Below are 18,661 nucleotides of genomic sequence, written 5' to 3'. Positions count from 1 at the left end.
TAAGTATTTCCCACGGTTTTTGGAATAACCATGGTATAAACGTTCTTATTGACCGTGGTATATGTGTCATTCTGTAGTAGTGGAGACACCACCATTTTGCAGACTTGCTGCAATGTGTAACTGCTACAGGACTGAGAGATATAAAGTTTAAGGGGAATACGCTAACATGGAGTAACAAGAGGATTGATAGAGCATGGAGGAAACTAGATAGGGTTATGGTGAACTGATAAGAGCCCAAAACTGTAGTTTTAACCCCTTAATAATCATACTGTTAGACCAATTATGTGAATAATAAGTAAGAGTTAATACTGATTAAGTGTTTTTTATACATTTCAGGCTTCAAAGTCCATTATGTGCAGAAATGTGCCACTTTAGCGAGATAAGGGAGCAAAAGTCAGCAGAACTTCCGACTGCCATATCTTTGGACTCAGACCTCGGATTGAGGCCTACCTTATGTCAAAACGACTGGCTCGGAAAGAGCTTTGCAATGGTCCAAGCCTTGACCCAATCAGAGGAGCAGAAGTGGACGAAAAGTCTGTGGAAGCCAACTGCAACTGAAGAGGCCTTTTTGGACTGAAAGAATTGGGTTTTGGGCCTAATTCTCTGGCCCAAACCATGGCTCCAAGCCCATGCACGATTTTTGGATCTGAATGTATAAAAACAAAAGCTTAATTCTTTGTTAATGGTAGATTAATGAGTAGAGAATTAGGGTAGATTAAATAGTAGAGAATTAGGGTAGATAGCTTAGAATAGAAAGTAGCCATTAAAATAGCTTCTAGATCTAGATTTAATTGTTTTCTTTAATTAGTTTCAAATCCCTTATTAGATTAAACCTTTGGATCTTGTTCTTCTAATTAATTAAATCAATAAAGTAGTATTTCTTATCAATTTCGATTTTTGTCAAATCCAATTCTAGATCTAATTTCAATTCATGTCCTTATTTCAATTTAGTCATTAAATTAGATTTCATTATTGTTAAATTAAGTAAATTTCAATGCTTTATATTATGTTTAGTTTTAATCTAAATGGAAATGATTATGGAATGATTCAAGGCTAAACCTCCATTAGAGGGGGTTGTGAAGCCTTGATGAAAGCTTGAGTCCGATTATCGTAGAAGTAAAGTCGCCAGTATTTTCTATTCCACTCTAGAAATGAATTAGTTCACCATGAGAATGGGTTTAATTGTTCACATGCTAGTTATGATTGGTAGAAATGCCATGTATAATTAGGGATTAGGAATAACCAATTGTTCTTGAAGGCGATTCAATTCGGATTACTGACGATTTCGTCGTTAGTGGATTAAGTTGAGTTAAGGTGGAATCAATCCCCCTCTAACTCCTTATCATAGAATCAACGTAGCCTTCCCATAATTATTTAGATAACCGACTAGTTGCATCTTGTGGGTAGTTGCATCGTAGTATAATTTCCTTCGTAAAACTCTCATAGACTTAAAAACGACTTGTTAGATTAGAAAACATCCATGCTAGAGCACTAGGAGTGGAACGAACTTATCTACTCCACTATATCTCATAGGATTGAGAGTAGAAATCTTCGATAACTCAAGCACATAAAAGTATAAGTTTAGTTTACTTACGTTGTGAATTCATAGTTCATTTCGTAGGTAGACTATATCAAATTTTCATCAGTTATCAATATTTTTATAGTTATCAAATGGCGCCGCTGCCATCTTAGTTGCACTTTAGCATTGTTTTCATAATAGAATTAGTAATTTTTAAGTCCCATTTCACCCACCCACCCTTGTTTGATTCATACTGTGGTTGCCGTTTCAGTTTTGGAAAAATTCGAGAAAATATAACGGCCCGCCCGCTACAAAGAAAGCGACCAGCGCTATATTTCTGGAATTTGATCAATACACCGGCCGCCAGCAAAGAGAGCGACCACCGCTAAGTTCTTGGACTTTCGAATTTACATAGAAGCGCCCTAAGATAAATGGCGCCAGCGCCGCTTAGCTGAAATTTCCGGATTTCCACAGTTTGCTTCGAACTTCGAGTTGTCAAGTTTTTCAGTGTTTTATTCTCTTATATACACTGAACACGCGTACACAAGACGCTATTCATAAGCGAAGCAAGGGCCTTAATCAGGTATTCCTTTCTTCCACACCTCGCATCTCCTGTTAGAGGTTTATACTAGTACATCAGAATTGTTTGGAGTGTTGCATGTTTAGTTAAGCTCGACTTAGCCTTGCATGAGATTAAGGTCTGGCCGAACAAAAACACCTAACGTAAATACACAACAACATCAACAAACAAGTCTATCTAGTATACCACAAACTACACCTCTAGCTACTATATCACACACCACCACGATATAATGGGGAAGAAAAAGAGACTCCTCTCTCGGACTTCTACAAAGCCTTGGCGATAGCCCCAAATCTTGCATCGTTCTAGCAGACCCACCGGGATTTTTGAGAATCCTCCAAATATTTTTAATTTGTTACCCGTGTTTCATGGTTTAGACCATGAAAAACCTTACCAAAGACACGCGTAGGATTGAACAAGTCCTAACAACATTCCACCATCCTACGGTTGGTTGAACAAATTAAATTAAGGGTATTCCCTTTCACCTTAGCCCGATAAAGGCGTCTTGGTTAACTGCCCAAGCGCCTAATTCTGTGGACTCGTGGGCTAAACTTGTTCAGCTGTTTATGGAACATTTTTACCCACCCCTAAAGACGGATGAGATGCTTTCCAAGATTCATTTTTTTCGACAAAATCCTCATGAATCATTTTCAGAGGCTTGGAATCGTTTCACCGATCTGCTTATAGAGTGTCCACACCATAACTTAGCAAAAGACACGTTAGTTCGTGCCTTTTTCAAAGGACTTCAACATCACCATAAAAAGTCCTTGACATAATGAATGGGGGTAGTTTCTTAAGTAAAAGGAGCCTCGGAGGCTTATAAATTTTAGAGGATCAAACTAAAGCGAAATAACAAACGGGGGGTAGTGATGATATCCCCGCTCCGCTAGTTCTTCTTCAACGATTAAGGCTACCGGTATGTTTGAGGTTAAATCAGATCCCGAGCTTAAAACTCGATTGAATCCCTCACTAAAAGGTAGATGCCATTTCACGTACAACAAAAGCCAATCCCGTTATGAATGTAAATTCAAATCCATGTAGTTTCTGTTGGAGTCCCGAGCATCCCGATTCCCATTTGTCCTATAGCCTATGAGCAGGCTTGTTCCATTAATAGTGAACCTAACGCCCTTGGAGACAAAATCCCAACTTCGGTTGGAGAAATAACCAACAAGTCACACCTCAAGGGTACAATAATCAATATGTTAGGCCTACATAAGCTTTTTAACCAAGCCCCACCAAGACAAGGGCGGGTCGGGGTAATTTTAATAATTATAACAACCAAGTGCAACCTCGACAAGGTCAAGCACAAGGTCAAGGTAATTATAATAATTATAATGCTAATAGAGGTATCGTTCGGTAAATAATAACTATCAAAATCCACCAATAAATAATTCACGGAAATAGTTCAAAGAACAACACCCGTGAACACTACACCCACCCAACCGGATCGTCTTGACACCTTCATACAAGTGAGCCAAAACTTTTCCAAACCATGGCTCAATCTAACCAACATCTTCTACAATCCGTTAATAATTTAACCCAACGGTTGGCTCAAGATAAAGCCCAACCCAAAGGTGTGTGTTTCAGGTAACGCAATACCTAATCCTAAAACAACAAACACGCGACCTTTGAGGTCACCGATAATACTAGTAATGAATATGAAAATGTAGGTGAGATAAATGCCATCACCACTCTCCGTCGGCGCAGAGTGGTTGATAATAAGGTAACTATGCCTATAGTTACCCCACCAAGATTCCCCTACACCTCTTTTACTAGATACCGAAATAGAAACCGAAGAGCCTACCATTTGTAGAGGTACCCGGTTACAACACAACCTAAGAAACATAAAGCCACGGTTAAACATCCGGTGATACCATTGCTAAATATAGACAGCGAAACCACCGTTTCCATAAAAATTAGCCATGTTAACTAGAGATACAACTTACGAGGAGATTAGGGGCGTTTTCAAGAATCTAACTATAAACCTTCCTTTCCTCGAAGCTATAAAAAGCTACCACACCATGCTAAGTTTCTTAAGGAATTGTGTACTACTAGGCGTAAGACAAAATATACAAAAGACGCCTTTTAATGAGGAACAATTCCCAACCTTATCCGAACATAATGGAATTGTTAAGTACAAGGACCACGGTTAGATCCCTTGTCTAATGCACCTTAGGAGATTCCTATCGACCCAGCGTTATTAGACACGGGGGCTAGTGTTAACTTACTCCCATTTTATTTGTATAGACAAATAGGTCTAGACAAGATGCAACCCACTAAAATGGCGTTGCAATTAGCGATCGGTCTATTAAGTATCCTAAGGGTGTAGTCGAAAATGTGTTGGTAAAAGTTCAGGATTTCTACTATCCGGCTGATTTTGTAGTCCTCGATCTGAGAAATTAATAACGACTCTGTCCGATTATTTTAGGGCGTCCTTTCACGGCAACTGCCAATGCGCTCATTAATTGCCGTGATGGTTCAATGTCCATGTCTTTTGGCCATCTTCTTTGTTGAAGTCAATGTTTTAAAACAAGGACCACGATTACCCGATTCGTCTATTGGATGGAGAGGTTAGCATGATCGAGAGCTTTGCTCGAGATTATTTCAACAACACGTTCCCCGATAGTCATATGCCCAAAATTCTTTCCTTTGGAAAGTCAGACTCCAATATTTCCATTCCTACACTAGTCGATACACATATTATTGATGAGGACGGGATAGATGACTTTCTCAAAGATGTAGAGGACTACCATAGTAATGTGGATATGACCAATCTAGATGAGGAATTTGATGAGTTTTTTCGAGTAGGTGAAATTTCACCCTATCAAGAACTAACTTGCACAACATCCACCTCGATTCCCCTCCTTCCACCCTTTCAAAGGAATCTCGAGTTTGCACTCGATCCTTTTGTTTCTCCTGTGCTTCATAATTTTTTAAATCCTCCTAGCAAACAGATACTTCAGAAGGACAAACTATTTGACACCTTCATTTTCAGAATTGAGACAGTCCCTACACACACAATGAATGAGTTGGTGCCAAAACCACATCCTCATTGTGCAATGGGCTGTCTTTCTAAAACTTATCCATATCCACCATATCCTCCACAACCATTCACTTTTCCACACTTATTTACTAAAACACCCACGATTCAAAAATGAAAAAAAAGAAGGTGCATGATAGGTTACACAATAGGGTTATCCGACCGTTTGGATTCCACTAGGAACGTGGTCGTAGGAAATCTTGGTGCTTCATTGTGTTTGGATATGTTTTCTGTGATATTTATTTATGGAATGATCCACAACTATTTGGGTTGTTGATATATGATCAACTGCATGTTCATACATATGTTTTAGATAAAGTCTTGAGTATCGACTATAAGCGACTCAAATTTCTGTGTTGGTGCATTTCCTTTCATTCCAATATATTGGTGAGTGCACCATTAAGGTAACCGGGCCCTCCCTATGGAGTGTGTGGCTGTAAGTACCGGATCCTAAGTCCACGGTTCACATAGTTCACGTTTTTCCACTCTTGCATGTTTTTTCGGATTTTTTGAGTCATGTTTCTCTATGGTGTGAATTATGTCTTTATTGCTTATTGTTTTTCCTTCTAAAACTAAAATAAAAAAAAAAAAAAAAATAAAATAAACATAGTAATCTATGAAGTCTCGAATCGACTTTAAAAGACCATTGCTAAAAACAAATTTTCTAAGCCGTTGTAAAAATTTGTTTGGGGAGTCAAGAGTGTTAAATGTTTCGATACTAAAATGTTTTATGTCCCATTAGAGTTGCTTAGGCCGTTTTATTGTATCACGATTCGGATTGACATGATCTATTCATTTAGATTTCATTCGTTAGCATAACTTACGTCATGCACGCGCTTCGAGGCGTTTTCCACTATCTCGTATGTGTCATCGAAGTCGGAATAGAGTGTTTTATGGATCATTGGATAGGAAATTCTCTCCTGATCATTTCCATATCTCATTCGCAAAAATCGGACATGTAACGAAGCGGGAATTTTGATTTGAAATTCGCAAAAAAAAAAATTGAAAAAATCAAAAATTTCGATTTTGGGCTTGGGCCTAACCAGCCCACCAGCCCATGGAAGGCCTTCGGCGCTCTTACCTTCTCACGAACAGTTCATCGCGTTCTTCATCTTCCACCGCCATTAACGCCAAGCTTAAAGTTCAAAACCCTAGCAAAAATAAAATTTAAAAAGAAAATCCAATAAACCCACGCCCAATATCAAATCCTAACCCAAATCTTCTCTACAACCAAACCACCACAACCCCCACCGATTTTAAGCACTAAAAACCACGAAATTTATAAAATTGGTGCTTGCGCGCCACCACTCCATCACCACCACTGTTCTTTAGGTCGGTCAAGCTAATCCACCACCACCACATCATATTTAGACCCTCACTCCATTCCAAACACTAGATGGCTCAGCGCCGAATCATACCGAACAAGTTTTCCTTTGCCGACCATTTCGGCGCCCGTTTTACGGTGACGAAATGGCTAGTAGAGATGGAATAGTCTCGGTACTTTCGACCGAAGACTTCTACCACGAAGACTTGGTCCGGCGATTCTACAACACTAGGGAGTTGGAGGGGAGTAGGATTTTGTGATGGTCGGGGAAGAAGAGAAGGGAGTTGACTACGGGCTGTTGGTGAGATTCTAAGCATTCGCCTAGAATCAATCTGATGCCACTTTACGGGATCCTCGGTTTGATGGGGTAGAGCCGTTGATGGCGTTCTTGTCATCAATGGGAGTTACAATCCAAACTCCCATTGTGTTCGCCGAGCATCCTCGGGACCAACCAACCGGCTCTACATTTCGGTGGATTGGTCGGAATGTCCTAGGCAAGGACAAGGTCAGTGACATCGGTCTGACCTGCCTCCACGTCCTATGGGTACTCTAGGAGCAGAAGTATGATTTCTGCATCCTGGAGTTTTTCCTGAACATTATTAGGGGGTTCGGAAGGTCTTTGGCACCTCTCCCTGTGCTTATTACTAAGATCATCTTTGAAGATGAAAGCAACTCCCGCATCGAGAGGATTTACATTACCCCGCACCGTAACCAGCGTATCTATAGGAGTGTGCCCAACAAGTATGGAGGAGGGCTGAGGATAGAGAGGATGAGGGGAATTTGGGGGAGGAGGATGAGGAGGATGGGACTTGCTTTGATACGGATGCCTTAGGAGGTGTTGGCGATCTTTGGCGCATGACTATGCTTCATAGGGGCATCGTTCACTCAACACTCTGTCGTGCAGACCTCCGGACTCGACAGGCGACCATTCATCACAACTTCGAGATCCGCACCCAGAGGGAGGATGAGAGATGGGAGCAGGCGAGGGCTGAGATGGAAGCCCAGCGCCAGTTTAGAGTGGATATGCTAGCACGCTTCCCACCTCATCGGACTCGCCTCACGAGGACACGACTCACGAGGCATGGCGTCGACGAAGGACGACTGCTGCTGGACCTTCTGGAGCCCAGGAGCCACCACTAGAGACTGTGCCCTCAGCCACCACTGGCGAGGTGTTTAGAGAGGATGAGGAGTGATAGTCGTAGTTATTTTTGTTTTATAAGTTGTTGTTTTATTTATTTTTGTTGTTTTTATTGTAATGTAACTTTTATTTCCGTAATTTGAATTTTGTAAGTGAAAGGACCTCCGAATCAAAATTTTAATATAAGGGGTTATTTTCAGTTAGTGTGCTTGTTTCATTTTGACCCCACCTTCCCAACTTGTTTGGGGGTGGTTTTATCATTTCAAAGCTGTATTTTTTATAAAAACCCTAGTGTTAGAATTCTGCGCGGAGTAAGGTGAAAATATGGAGTTTAGGCCTATCTATGATTAAGAATCATTGTAGGATGAAATCTAGATTAAATAGGTACATTCAATCATAAAATCCAAATAAGAGATACTGGGTTTGAATTAGAATCCGGGATATGAGTTGTTTCCGCTTTTTTGAGTTTGGAAAATTTAGGATTTCGGAAACCGCCGTAATTAGTTTTGGCAACTTTCCGATCCATTCTAGCAACTTTAAACCTATATAAACTTGATACAATCTATCCTCACAACTCACACTACACCTAAAATCCATCACTCACCCTTCACACCCGCGATTCCCACGTTTCGTCTCCATTTTCACAAAGCGCAACTTCGGGATGGCCGGCGCCTAGTAGTTGGCCTTCGTGCCTACACTTCTGTCGGAAAAATTTGCTTTCGAGGCCCGCGCCGCCAAGTCAAAGCGACCGCTAAGTTACTGGAATTCAAAAATACAAAAGCGGCGCCAGCAGCCTAGTTGAGCCGCATGCTGACTTCGGGACCAGAAAAATTCCAGTTTTTCGCGCGTTGTGCCCGGTCGTTTTGCAACTATTCCAGAACGTAGTTTTGAGATGACATCTCCCATAATAATACCGGAACAGTCTTTCGAAGATTTGTTCCAAAGCACTACTTACGGTGCTTGGTTTCGCGAGGTGATCACATACGTTGGCTGGGAACCTCTTATGGTAAGACCGGCTGAACTTTATTCTCCAGCACTTGCATCTTATTTTTATAATAACTGCATTTTCTTTGAGAGACCGGATGGAGAACAAGTGTTCTCCATCACCATTGACGATGAACCAATGGAAATTACCGAGGTTCTTGCTAGCATTTGTTCTTGGACTTGCTATGCCCATTTGAGATACAAGACCCATGGTGCTATTAGATTCGATAATATGCATGTCTATACTTATGAGTCTTTGCACGCGAGGCTTATGGGGCAGGCATTTTTCCGTATTGAGGACCAAGGGGACTATAACGTTGCCCTTGGTTTGTCCATGAACATAGGAACTATTATGTTTTGGATTATGCTAAACATTTTAGGGGAATGACATTTTTTCTTACGTGAATGGCGCCACTTGCGGCGTTTTTCCTTGCTTTAGCCAATGGGCCCGGTTCTATGACCTTCCCAGGACTTTGATGTCTAGTTTAGCACGAGCCCATACCATGAGGCATAAGTACCTTCTTATGCCTGTTCTAATTTCACGTATTATGCTATGTTTCTTTCCTATTTTTTGTACACGTTTCACGGATTGGATTAAGGTAGACACGGTGCGACCCACCAATAGTATTATTCGATCTTTCCGTGCAATGACTTGGCATGGGTGGCGGATACAACCTCACCAGGTTGCACCCTACACCCCATCAGACCAAGTGGCACTTAATAGGTTAGCAACCATAGATGATAAATGGCGTGAAGCCTGGCAAATTATCATAGCATGGCAGGAGGCGAAGGAACCTCATTTCTTTATAGAAGTAGAGGATGACGAAGATGACGAATAACAACGGGAGTGGAGGTAAGTTTTAGTTACATTAGTGTTCGCTTATGTCCCAAGCAATTTAATTATGTTAACCCCATAATGGGTAGAACTCTTTATAGAGTTGTGTGGGTTTTATTTCCTATATTACTACGTTCTAACTTTGTTTTGCGGATGTTCCCGAATTTTCACGCGTTTCAATGGTATTTTTCCTACCCTCTTTATTTAAATGCTTTGAGGACAAAGCATGCTTTTTGTTTGGGGGCATAGAAACACGTGTAATTAAGACATCTGTTACGATATAGATAGACATAATATGCATTTGTTTTCTAGTTAAAATTTCAAAAATTTAAAAATATAAATAAATAAGTCATGCTATACACTTAGGAATATTGGTATTGTTTCTTTCTCCATGCTTTTAACAATCTAGAAGTCTCACATAGCATGTTGCATCGATCGAATAATTGTTAGAAACTTAGGTTAATCGTAGGTAATAATCTTTGCATCTATCTATAAATATATTACATGAGTATCTATGATTGTTAGCAGTAAGTTTCTGAAATCTAGGATAGAGTACTTATTCTACAATCCTGTGAGAATATAGCCTAAAGCCTTATATGAGCGAAACATTTGAGAAATGACACAAGGGAGAAGTAAAATCCGGATAGAGAAATCACACGTCCACTTGCTTGATCACTAAACCATATCCTAAGTGAGAATTTAGGCGCTCTTTGGATCGATATAGCCAGAAATTCAAACCTATGAATTATTTTCCGCTAGTCGCCACTCACGAGCCTTTCATTAGCCCTTCCATAAACCACAATTCTTTTTACTGTTACAAAACAAAAACAAAAACAAAAACAAAAAAAAAAAAAAAAAAAGAGAATAAATCAACCTACCCAATTTAGAATAAGTCCGAGAATAGAATGAGTGAAGAAAAGAAGAAGAGAAAAACACGTGTAAAAAAAAAATTGTTAGTTGCTTCAGAAAATAAAGAAAAGAAGTTTCCATCCAAATAAAAGAAAAATAGAAATAAAATATAAACTCCAAAAAAATAGAATAAAAGGGAGTCAAAAAGCCAAAGAAAAGAAAAAGAAAAAATATGGCTAAGGATGGAAACAAAGTATAGAAAAAAGAAAATAACAAGGTTTTCTCTAAGTTACATAATCTGAAGACTCTATTATCTCAGACTTGTCCTTTTGAATATCCATTTCCTTCCTTCTTAAACCACCTCCTAATCCCGTAACACCTAATAAAGACCTCTAGCTCAATTAGGAATAGGTTAGTGTGATAGTAAGTGGCAGATGGATGTGTTTGATCGACCCGGCTTCCTTGTTGTCATTGAGATTGTAAGGTAAAGTGTACTTGTATTAATGGAGTAGCTTAAACTTGAGTGGAAAAATCAGAGTGTTGTTTCTTGACTATTATTGTGAGAACCTACTTAAGGACGCTATTCCGAGTTTTCAGAAACAAACCTGCTAAACATTTGATAGTACTACTCATTGTATATATGTTTATTGTAGATGATTGATTATTACGCATATATTAACTTAGGGTTTTGACTGGTTATTCTTATGTAATTGCTAGAGAGATGTATAGATAGTTGAGCATGAATAAGGAAACAATAGTTTTATTTTCTTAGTCGTTGTAGTATAGATGAAGTTTGTGAGTACCTTCACTGGAAAACTCTCACGAGGCTATAACTCGTCCACTAGGGAATTCCTAGTGGTTTAAGGCCTTGTTGCATATGGTCAATGCAATCGCGACTCAATAAACGAGATTAGGTAGAACTCCATTTTTGGTCACTTATTATAATTTCTCATCTTTGCTTGAGGACAAGCAAAATTTCTTTTTTAGGGGGGGTGGTTTGATAAGAGCCCAAAACTGTAGTTTTAACCCCTTAATAATCATCTCTTGTTAGACCAATTATGTGAATAATAAGTAAGAGTTAATCTTGATTAAGTGTTTTTATGCATTTCAGGGCTTCAAAGTCCATTATGTGCGAAATGTGCCACTTTAGCGAGATAAGGGAGCAAAAGTCGTGAGAACTTCGAATGCCATATCTTTGGACTCAGACCTCGGATTGAGGCCTACCTTATGTCAAAACGACCGGCTCGGAAAGAACTTTGCAATGGTCCAAGCCTTGACCAAATCAGAGGAGCAGAAGTGGACGAAAAGTCTGTGGAAGGCAACTGCAGCTGAAGAGGCCTTTTTGGACTGAAAGAATTGGGTTTTGGGCCTGATTCTCTGGCCCAAACCATGGCTCCAAGCCCATGCACGATTTTTGGATCTGAATGTATAAAAACAAAAGCTTAATTCTTTGTTAATGGTAGATTAATGAGTAGAGAATTAGGGTAGATTAAATAGTAGAGAATTAGGGTAGATAGCTTAGAATAGAAAGTAGCCATTAAAATAGCTTCTAGATCTAGATTTAATTGTTTTCTTTAATTAGTTTCAAATCCCTTATTAGATTAAACCTTTGGATCTTGTTCTTCAAATTAATTAGATCAATAAAGTAGTATTTCTTATCAATTTCGATTTTTGTCAAATCCAATTCTAGATCTAATTTCAATTCATGTCCTTATTTCAATTTAGTCATTAAATTAGATTTCATTATTGTTAAATTAAGTAAATTTCAATGCTTTATATTATGTTTAGTTTTAATCTAAATGGAAATGATTATGGAATGATTCAAGGCTAAACCTCCATTAGAGGGGTTGTGAAGCCTTGATGAAAGCTTGAGTCCGATTATCGTAGAGTCGCCGTATTTTCTATTCCACTCTAGAAATGATTAGTTCACCATGAGAATGGGTTTAATTGTTCACATGCTAGTTATGATTGGTAGAAATGCCATGTATAATTAGGGATTAGGAATAACCAATTGTTCTTGAAGCGATTCAATTCGATTACGACGATTCGTCGTCAGTGGATTAAGTTGAGTTAAGGTGGAATCAATCCCCCTCTAACTCCTTATCATAGAATCAACGTAGCCTTCCCATAATTATTTAGATAACTTACTAGTTGCATCTTGTGGGTAGTTGCATCGTAGTATAATTCCCTTCGTAAAACTCTCATAGACTTAAAAACGACTAGTTAGATTAGAAAACATCCATGCTAGAGCACTAGGAGTGGAACGAACTTATCTACTCCACTATATCTCATAGGATTGAGAGTAGAAATCTTTGATAACTCAAGCACATAAAAGTATAAGTTTAGTTTACTTACGTTGTGAATTCATAGTTCATTTCGTAGGTAGACTATATCAAATTTTCATCAGTTATCAATATTTTTATAGTTATCATGAACGCAGAGTGGTATGATGAGTTTGAAGACTACGAGGCTGATTTTGAAATCCGGGAACAGTATCAGATCATTCTGTCATGGTAGTATACTCGGCACAGCAGAGACAGCAAAAGAAGAGAACGTTCAGGTTCTTTAACTTCTGGGTCCGAGAAGAAACTTATAAGGAGGTGATCAGGAAGGCTTGGGGAACTGAATTTAAAGGAAACCCTATGTACATCCTAATGAGAAAATTGAAACAAGTGAAGGGTGATTTGATTGTATGGAATAGGCAGAGAATAGGGAATGTGGTTACAAGGGCTGAAATAACCAAGAAGGAGCTCTTAGATGTACAAACAAAGCTACAGATAGACCCACTAAATGTTTCGCTCATCAAAGAGGAGAAATCAGCCATTCACATGCATGTTAAGGCGGCTGTTACTGAGGAAGAGTTCCATAGATAGAAATCTAGAGATCAGTCCATTGTCCTTGGGGATAGCAACACGGCTTATTTTTTCAAAACAGTTCAAGCAAGAAGAAACACAAATAAGATTACCTGCCTCTTGAATGAACAAGGGAATTTGATAGATGATGTAAATCAGATTGGAGAAGAATGTGCTAGATATTATGAGAAAGTTTACAAACCCGAGAACTTGCTGGAAGTGAATTTTGATGTCTTTAAAAATATACAGCCAAGGTACAGGATCAACTTTGAAGAGATGCGAGAACAATTAAGGAAAAGCAGAACGCGAGATGAGATCATAGAAGCTTTATCAAGGATTGACAATGACAAAGCACCGGTAATGATGGGTTCTCGCCATTGTTCTTCAAATCAGCATGGAATATAGTAGGAAATGATGTGGTGAGAGCAAAGGTCAGAGTTTTTTTCAGGTCGGGGAAAATGTTAGGAGAAGTGAACTTCGACATGCATAACTCTAATTCCAAAGGTACAAATCCCAGAGACACGGGGGATTATAGGCCAATTAGGCGTGCTGCAATGTGGTCTATAAATGCATTCTGAAAGGTTCTAACATCTAGAATGAAGGACTTCATTAATTTGATTGTATCCAATAATCAATGACCTTTGTACCATGTAGAAGGATACAAGATAACATACTTTTATCACATGAACTTTTGCATAACTATCACGGGGAATTACTCACCACCTAGATGTGCAAAGAAAAGATAGACTTGAAGAAGGCATATGACTTGGTTAGATGGGAAGCGGTGATCTTTGCTCTAAGGAGATATGGCATGCCCGAGGAATTCATTGCATGGATTAAAGTATGTATTGAAACTCCTTTTTACTCTATCATGATTAATGGAGCAACCGTATGGATATTTCAAGGGGAAGAGAGGGATAAGACAAGGAGATCCGATGTCGCCTTATTTGTTTGTAATGGTCATGGAACTATTCTGAGAGATTATGCATCATAGTGTCGAGAAGCGGCGGTTTTTAAGCTGCATTATAAATGTCTGAACCCTCTAATCACCCACTTATCTTTTCATGGATGATTTGCTAGCATTTATGTATGGAGACACGAGAAACAGCTCAATGTTTAAACAACAATCTTCGATATTCAAGGAATGCAGATGGGTTAGAAGTGAACATTGAAGAGTCGGTTATTCTTTTCGGGGATAGAGGAGCCATTACGTAATGATATCGGAGAAGTTATGCAATTTACGAGTGGAGAATTTCCAGTAAAGTATCTGGGAATGCCGTTGATCACTACAATGTTAACTCATGAGAATTGTCTGCCTCTCATTGATAAGTTTACAAAGAAAGTTCAGATTGGAGAACTTTTTTTGTCATATCTTGGGGAAGGCTACAACTACTCAAGGCTGTACTAAATAATTTGAGTAACTACTGGTTATCGACTTATATACTACCTATGAGTGTGTTGGATATGATAGAGAGCATTTGTAGGAATTTTCTATGGACTGGTCCAGATTGCCTTCAATCACATGCTTTGGTAGGATGGGAAGAAGTATGCTACCCATATGATAAAGGAGGATTAGGGATAAGGAATGTGAGAATAGTGAATAAGGCAGCAAATCTTAAACATTTATGGCATTTGATATCAAGGAAGGATAGCTTATGGGTAGCATGGGTTTGGAAGAATTTGATCAAGACCAAGAATTTCTGGAGCATGAAGGTACCGCATAACAGTTCTTGGGGATGGAGAGCAATCCTTAACAGTAGAGTGGAAGGGAAAGGAATAGCAGTGCATCAGATTGGGAATGGACGAGATACGTTGTTCTGGCAAGATCCATGGCATCCGAGAGGGATTTTAAAACAAGTTTTCCCGCAGAATTATACGTATAACACCTTATGCCATATGAAGGCACCGGTTGCAAATTTTATAAATGAGGGCGAATGGAGCATTCCACCACATATGGAGAATGAATGTAGAGAGATTGTGACAGAAATGAGAGAAGAGATAACACTGGGAAGAGGAAACGATAGAGTGGTATGGACTGATTCCTTACAAGGAGAATATCAGCTGAAAGACACGTACCAATCTCTGAGGAGGAAGCTACAATCTAATGACTGGCATAAGTTAATTTGGTTCCAGAACAGTATACCCAAACATTCTTTCATTGGGTGGATGGCCATGAAACAAATTATGAAAACCTTGAGCAAGTTGTTTGAGTTCAAGGTGGTTCGATCGAAATTATGTGTTCTCTGTTGGAAAGAGGATGAAACAGAGCAACACTTATTCTTCTATTGTAATTTCTCCCTGTATATATGGCAAAATATCTTATACTTCGCAGGTTATAGAAGGCAAACTGCACAGACATGGCAGGAGGAGCTCCAGTGGGTGCTGCGAACAAGTAATGGGAAAGGTGGGCAACAAGACTCACTAAAGCTGATGGTGAATGCGTTCTTCTACTGAATATGGCAAGAAAGGAACAATAGAATCTTTAAGAATCAGCACCGACAATCACAAGAGCTCATTCATGGAATCATTGGAGATGTAAAAATCAAGATACAAGGAACAAGGTACAAGATGAAGGAAGGACCGGAGAGACAGAAATTCATGGAGACTTGGAATGCAAGCACCGAAATAAGGAAGGAGGAGATACAATACTTCAAATGGAACAGAGCTGGAAGTGGTACGTACATTCTAAACTCTGATGGAACGATACAAGGCTTGATAGGAGGATGGGCTGCAGTGGTTCGAGATGATACAGGAGAGGTAATTGTTGCGGCCCATGGAAAATCAAAGTACCATTCTATAGCTTTAATAGAACTACAGGGGCTGCATCAAGGGCTAAAAATAGCAAGGGGGAAAAACATAAAAAGGCTGCAAGCACAGACAGACTCATCGAATGTGGTGTCCTTTGTCAAAAGTAAAGGAAGCCACCCTTGGCAAGCCAATCAGATTATGGATGAGATCCAATGGATGATTCAAGAATTAGAGTATTTTGAGTTAATTCATGTTTTTAGAGAATCTAATAGACTGGCAGATGTATTAGCATCAAATGTACCTGCAGTAAGTGTTTTGAACTTAGATCCTAGCTCATTCTCATTAGAAGTTAAGAATATTGTAATTGAGGATGCTAGTGGGAAAATGTACACAAGATGTAAGTGACTCGAGTTATAGTTTGATTATCAATAAAGGGGTAGGGGACCTCGTTAAAAACCCCGCTTGCCAAACAAAAAAAAAAAAAAATGTAGATGTCCCAGTTGTGGGAGGACATGCTGGAATTACTATTCTACCTTTGTTGTTGAAGACAAGACCGGCTGCAAACTTTACAAGTCAAGAAATTAAAGAGCTAACAGTAAGGATCCAGAACTTTACAAGTCTATGAGTGCTCATTCGTCTAGTCAGACCTTACTGAGCTACCATTCTTTGCATATAAGATTAAGCTCGGTAAAAATGGGGTGGAAGTCGTGATATCTTCGGATGTCCAAGGGTTGACTGAATATGAGACAAATGCTCTGGAAGCTTTCAAGCCAGAGCTTAAGTCAAGCATTGAGAAGGGTGTGGCATTTGCGCAGAAGCAAGCTGCCCCAGCATCAATGAAGAGTCAAATAATAGACTAGCATACAAGCAGTAATGACCTAGCTAATGGGTTTTCGTGAAAGAATAAGAAGAAGTTCAAACAATTTTTGCATCCACCATTGATTGAAAAAAACTTCGGATATTTAATTGAAAAAAGACTTCTAGCGATATTTAATTGGGACTGTTGGATCAAATCTCAGATCTCACTGTTATTTTGATGATATTTGAAAAGTCTCGTGTAAACACCTGCAAGGGTGTTTTAGGCATTACACAAAAGCTATTTTTGGGCCCAACGGTAAAGTCATAGAAAACACAATGTCAATGCAGTCAACCGTTAATTTTGGCCCAATGTCTAATAAACGATTAATTGGTGGCCAAACACAAATTATCCGATTATAATTGGGCCCAAAAGCTAAATAATCCTAATAATTATTAAAATGTTAAAATCATAAAAATAGTTTATACCATGCATTTAGTGATAATGGTATTGTTCCCTTTTCAATGATGATATTAGTCTATAAATCTCACGTAGTACTTGAATTAGAATTTAATTTTTGAAACTTAGATTAATATGTAGGTAATAGTTATTGCATATTTTCATGAACATCTTTCATGAGCATCTTTGATTGTACTTGGTAGTATTTTTCTGAGACCTAGGTTAGAGTACTTAATACATATCCTGTGAGCATCTAGCCTAAAAGCCTCTTAAGAGAGAAATATCTGAGTGATGACACAAGGGAGAAGTAAATTCCGAGTAGAGAAATCACACATCCACTTGCTTGATCACCATACCATATCCTAAGCGAGAATTTATGCCCTCGTTAGATAAATATAGCTAAAAATTCATGCCTATAAGTAATTATCCACTAGTCGCCCCTCTAAGCTTTTCATTTAGCCTTTTCGCAACCAAAAATCCTTTACCCATCTTTTAAACCATTAAAAATAAAAATAAGCCTACCCATCTTTGAATGAGTCTGAGAATAGGATGGGTAAAGAGAATAAAGAGAAAAACATGTGGAAAACCAAAATTAGTTAGTTGCTTCAGAAAACAAAATAATAGAAGAAGTTTCCATCCAAAGAAAAAAAAAGAAAAAAAAAAGAAAAAGTTAGAACTCCAAAAATATAATCAAAGGAGTCAAAAGCCAAAACAAAAAAGCTAAGGATGTAAACTTAGTATAGAAGCAAAGTAAGAACAAGGTTTTCTCTAGTTACATATTTTGAAGACCTAATTATCTCAGACTTGTTTATTTGAATATCCATTCCGTTTCTTCTTAAACCATCACCTCACCCCCCACATCACTTAATAAAGACCTCTGGCTCAATTAGGATTAATTTTGTGTGATAGTAAGTGGTAGATGTGTTTGATCGACCTTGGCTTCCTTGGATTGTCATTGAGATTGTGAGGAAATATATACCTACTGCACACTGGAGTTAGCAAATTTGAGTAGGAAAATCAGAGTGTTATGTGTCTTGGCACATTCTTTGTGAGAGCCTACTTAGGCACGTTATCCAAAAGTTTCAAAAACGGACCTGCCATTGCATTTCATAACATAGTTCATTGTATAGTTGCTTCTCTTAAGATAATTTGATTATTATGCATGTATTAATTTCGGAGTTAGATTGATGATCCTTGTTTAACTACTAATGAGATGTATAAATTCTGAGATAAAATTAGGGGACAATTACTTTTATTATTTAGTCGTTCTAGTATAAATAAAGTTTGTGAATATCTTCTATGGAAAACTCTCATGAGGCTATAACTCGTCCACTAGAAAATTCCTAGTGCTTTAAGGCCTTATTGCATATGGTCAATGCATTTTCACTCCGCGAAACGAGATTAGTTAGGACCAAATTTTTGGCCACTTATCTATTTTTATTTTTCATCTTTGCTTGAGGACAAACAAAATGCTGTTTGGGGGTGGTTCATAACCACCCAAAAGTATAGTTTAAACCCCTTAATAGTATTCTATTTA

The 18,661-nt window shown here is 38.6% G+C and overlaps 1 pseudogene; it reads left to right on the top strand.

The window, feature by feature from the left end:
• The window catches only part of LOC147497241 (malate dehydrogenase, chloroplastic pseudogene), a 40,088-nt pseudogene extending 23,359 nt beyond the window's left edge, over window positions 1-16,729 (top strand).
• The last annotated feature ends 1,932 nt before the right edge of the window (window positions 16,730-18,661 follow it).

The sequence above is a fragment of the Coptis chinensis genome, chromosome 5 (genome assembly GCF_015680905.1).
Source record: "Coptis chinensis isolate HL-2020 chromosome 5, ASM1568090v1, whole genome shotgun sequence".
NCBI lineage: Eukaryota > Viridiplantae > Streptophyta > Magnoliopsida > Ranunculales > Ranunculaceae > Coptis > Coptis chinensis.
This window is presented reverse-complemented; position numbering and strand designations above follow the sequence as displayed.